The following is a 4,831-nucleotide window of genomic DNA, read 5'->3' on the forward strand; positions in this document are numbered from 1 at the left end:
AGAGACTAAGAAAGAGAGAGAGCGAGAGACTAAGAAAGAGAGAGTAAGAAAGAGAGAGAGAGAGAGACTAAGAAAGAGAGAGAGAGAGAGACTAAGAAAGAGAGAGAGAGACTAAGAAAGAGAGAGAGAGAGAGAGACTAAGAGAGAGAGAGAGAGAGAGACTAAGAAAGAGAGAGAGAGAGACTAAGAAAGAGAGACAGAGAGAGAGACTAAGAGAGAGAGAGACTAAGAGAGAGACAGAGAGAGAGACAGACAGACAGACAGACAGAGAGAGAGACACAGAGAGAGAGAGACAGACAGTCAGACAGTCAGACAGATAGACGGATAGACAGACAGACAGACAGAGCAACTGACAACAGACATACAGACAGAGAGATACGGACAGACAGACAGAGAGACAGACAGTCTCTTGGAGACAAACAGGCAGACAGACACTGTTCCGCCGCTTTGGTAATTATGGGTGTAGCAGAACCCGCGCCGTCGGCAGAGGGATAGTTACAAAAGTTTGGGTTTGCGTGAACCCGCGCAATCGGGAGTGTTTATGTTAATTAACATAATCAATTAATTTTAATGTTTTGTCATGTACACACTAAACATTTGCAGACAGAGAGCAAATTAGGTGTGTGAGAGATACTTAAAATTTCAAAACAATACCTTTAATGGTTCCAGAGTTACAATGATTTAGTGTGTCTCTGGGAACAGGTGAACCCAGGAAGCACGGCAAAGGTTAAATGCAGTCGATCGTACAAACATTTCATTGTGGGTGACTCGAGCTGTCGGCGAACTGCGACAAGATTTCTTTCCCAATTATATAATAAGCGGTTTTGCTGCTAGCATTGGTCACCTCCCTTGGCCCAAGGGAGAGAAGCGTCTTACCTCCCTGGCGCGGGCGCTAGAGGACACGGGTGAAAAATCGCTTCTTTGCGATGTATAAATCGGTACTTTTCTATTTAATTTCTGCAGCTTAGGTAACTGCGCCATGTGTAAAAGATGGGTAGCATATGATTCGGACATACCTCGACACCACAAATTTAAAAAACAATGAAGACTATGCGCAGTTACCTAAGCTGCAGAATAAAATAGAAAAGTACCGATTTACACATCGCAAAGAAGCGATTTTTCACCCGTGTCCTCTAGCGCTCGCGCCAGGGGAGGTAAGCAGGGCTAGCAGCAAAAGCGCTCATTGGTGTTACATATTGTTTTTATACATTTTAACTAGCATGCATCTTAATTGAAGCGTGACAAAATCATTTTGTCACATTGACTGAATTCTCAGACTGTCCACATTGACTGAAATCTCATAAAAGGGCACACATTAACGCTGTTTTATCCTTTCCCAATTATATGAAAATTTGATAGGCGTTTTATTGTTCACAGTACCAACTGTTACTTTTTCCTATTTGCTGATGTGTAAAACTGTTATTGTACGGTGCACACTATTTTCTCCCAATAAATTTATGGCATTTTGTTTTGTATGATGCCATCAAACATTTAACACGTTTTTGTTGCTTATTCACAATTAATTCTGTAATTTATAAAGAAGAAAATCCCGTGCGTAGCACGGGCATCACTAGTATGTGTTTAAAAGGAAGGAAGGACTCAGCCTGGCTCCGCGACTTCACAGTCAGTGTCGTAAGTAGAGGGCTTATTAGGTAGCCTGTGTCCCTTGCCAGGAACAGGACCAACCCAGCTAGCAAGCTTTCGTCGGCCGACTGACGATTTCAGTCGGGTGACGTCGTCAAATGTCGTGTGTCGACGTCCGTTGTCGCGCCGATATAGTTTGCCTGTGTGTAAAACTCGGCAAATGTACGTAATAAACCCCGACATCGGCCCGACGCAATGTTGCTGTCGATAAAAATATGCAGAGTTACGGGAGATAACAACTTGAATTTATTATCATTATTTTAACATTTGTTACGTCCCCTGTTCAAGCGTCGGGAACGGCGTGACATGACTCTGCAAATGCGAAACTAAATTATTCATATTTGTTGACTTTTTCACATAGGAGTAGGATAATTAATTGTAAGTTTTGTTTGTATATTTGCAATCAAATACAGCATGAGCTCAAACCATGAGTTTTACATTTTAAAAATACGCCATCATATATACTTGAAATACTCTTATAGCTTTCCTTACGGTACAAACAAGATTGAGTGTGAACATGGCCGGCTAGCTGCTACTTTCCCGCGTGACCGAAGTTTATTTGTTTTCTTAGTTCAAGTTAATATCGAAAGAAGAGACATTCTTGCGAATGTTGTACAGCACATTGATGATATGTTATCCGAGACGAATGTCGCCTCGGGATCTCAATCTGAGTGCTGGTCCCAGTGCCACGTGGTGGCGGTGATAGTTGACAAGTTAAAATTGTGTAGCCAAGGACGGATGGAAACCTACAGGTGTGTTCAAGCTGTTAACGTCAACTCGAGGTCAACCGACGGATCCAGCGAGTAAGTGATTTTGTTTTTTCTTGCTTTAATGTTAGTTTTGCTGTTATACAGTGGGTGGGGGGGGGGAGTACATACTGCTGTATCTGTATATATGTAGATGTAGGTGTTTTGTCCTGTTACAGTGGGGGGGGGGGGGGGGGTGGAGTACATACTCATGATACTGCTGAATCTGTAGCTGTAAGTGTGGTTTGCACTGTTACACTTGGGGGGTGGGGTGTATGTATACTGATGTATCTGTAGCTGTAGGTGTGTGTATTGCATTGTAACACTTCGGGGGGGGGGGGGGGGTACATACTGATCTATCTGTAGCTGGTGGTGTGTTTTGCACTGATGCACACTTGGGGGGGGGGGGGTGTACATACTGCTGAATCTGTAGCTGTAGGTGTGTTTTGCACAGTAACACTGGGGAGGGGGGGGGGGGGGCGTACATACTGCTGAATCTGTAGCTGGAGGTGTGTTTTGTACTGTTACACTTGGGGGGGGGGGCGGTTGTACATACTGATGTATCTGTAGCTGTAGGTGTGTTATGTACTGTTACAGTAGGGGGGGAGGGGGGTTGACCATACTGCTGTATATGTAGCTGTAGGTGTGTTTTGCACACAGGGGGGGGGGGGGGGGGGGGTGTTGAACATGTACTGCTGTATCTGTAGCTCTAAGTGTGTTTTGCACTCTACACGGGGGAAGGCGGTGGAGTGTTGTACATACTGCTGTAGGGAAGTTTTGTACTGTTACATTGGTGGCAGCGGGGGGAGGGGGGGTGTACATAATTCTGAATCTGTAGCTGTAAATGAGTTCTGTACTGTTGCAGTGGGGGGGGGGGGGGTTGTAGCATACTGCTGTATCTCATAATCTGTAGCTGTAGGTGTGTTTTGCACTGTTACACGGGGGGGGGGGGGGGGAGGGGGGTTGAACACACTGCTGTATCTGTAGCAGTAGGTGCGATTTGAGCTGTTACAGTTGGGAGGGGGGGGGGTGTACATACTGCTGTAGCTGTAGGTGTTTTTTACACTGTTACACTTGGATTGGGGGAGGGTTGTACACACTGCTGTATCTGTAGGTTTGTTTTCCACTGTAACACTGGGGGGAGGGGGGGGGGGGTTGTACTGCTGTAGCTGTAAGTGAATTTTGCACTGTTACATTTGGGGGGGGGGGGGGTGGTACATACTGCTGTATCTGTAGCTGCATGATATACTGCTGTAGCTGTACGGGGAGGAGGGGGTACATACTGCTGTAGCTGTTAGTGATTTTTGACTCACATGCGAAGCAAAAGTGAGTCTATGTACTCACCCGAGTCGTCCGTCCGGACGTCCGGAAAACTTTAACGTTGGATATTTCTTGGACACTATTCAGTCTATCAGTACCAAATTTGGCAAGATGGTGTATGATGACAAGGCCCCAAAAAACATACATAGCATCTTGACCTTGCTTCAAGGTCAAGGTCGCAGGGGCCATAAATGTGTTCTAAAAAACAGCTATTTTTCACATTTTCTCTGAAGTTTTTGAGATTGAATACCTCACCTATATATGATATATAGGGCAAAGTAAGCCCCATCTTTTGATACCAGTTTGGTTTACCTTGCTTCAAGGTCACAGGAGCTCTTCAAAGTTGGATTGTATACATATTTTGAAGTGACCTTGACCCTGAACTATGGAAGATAACTGTTTCAAACTTAAAAATTATGTGTGGCACATGTTATGCTTTCATCATGAGACACATTTGGTCACATATGATCAAGGTCAAGGTCACTTTGACCCTTATGAAATGTGACCAAAATAAGGTAGTGAACCACTAAAAGTGACCATATCTCATGGTAGAAAGAGCCAATAAGCACCATTGTACTTCCTATGTCTTGAATTAACAGCTTTGTGTTGCATGACCTTGGATGACCTTGACCTTGGGTCAAGGTCACATGTATTTTGGTAGAAAAAATGTGTAAAGCAGTTCTTAGTATATGATGTCATTGCTAGGTTTAGTTGTTTGACCTTGACCCTGAAGGCCAAGGTCATGTAAAGGTCAAGCATGTGAGTTGTATGGGCTTTGCCCTTCTTGTTTATACTGCTGTAGCTGTACGGGGAGGGGGGGTATACTGCTGTAGCTGTTACAACTTAGTGATTTTTGCACTGTTACAGGGGGGGGGGGGGGGGTGGAGTACATACTGCTGAATCTGTAGCTGTAAGTGTGGTTTGCACTGTTACACTTGGGGGGTGGGGTGTACATACTGATGTATCTGTAGCTGTAGGTATTGCATTGTAACACTTGGGAGGGGGGGTACATACTGATCTATCTGTAGCTGTAGGCGTGTTTTGTACTGTTACACTTGGGGGGGGGGGGGGGCGGTTTGTACATACTGATGTAGCTGTAGGTGTGTTATGTACTGTTACAG

Source organism: Littorina saxatilis, linkage group LG8, assembly GCF_037325665.1.
Source record: "Littorina saxatilis isolate snail1 linkage group LG8, US_GU_Lsax_2.0, whole genome shotgun sequence".
Taxonomy (NCBI): domain Eukaryota; kingdom Metazoa; phylum Mollusca; class Gastropoda; order Littorinimorpha; family Littorinidae; genus Littorina; species Littorina saxatilis.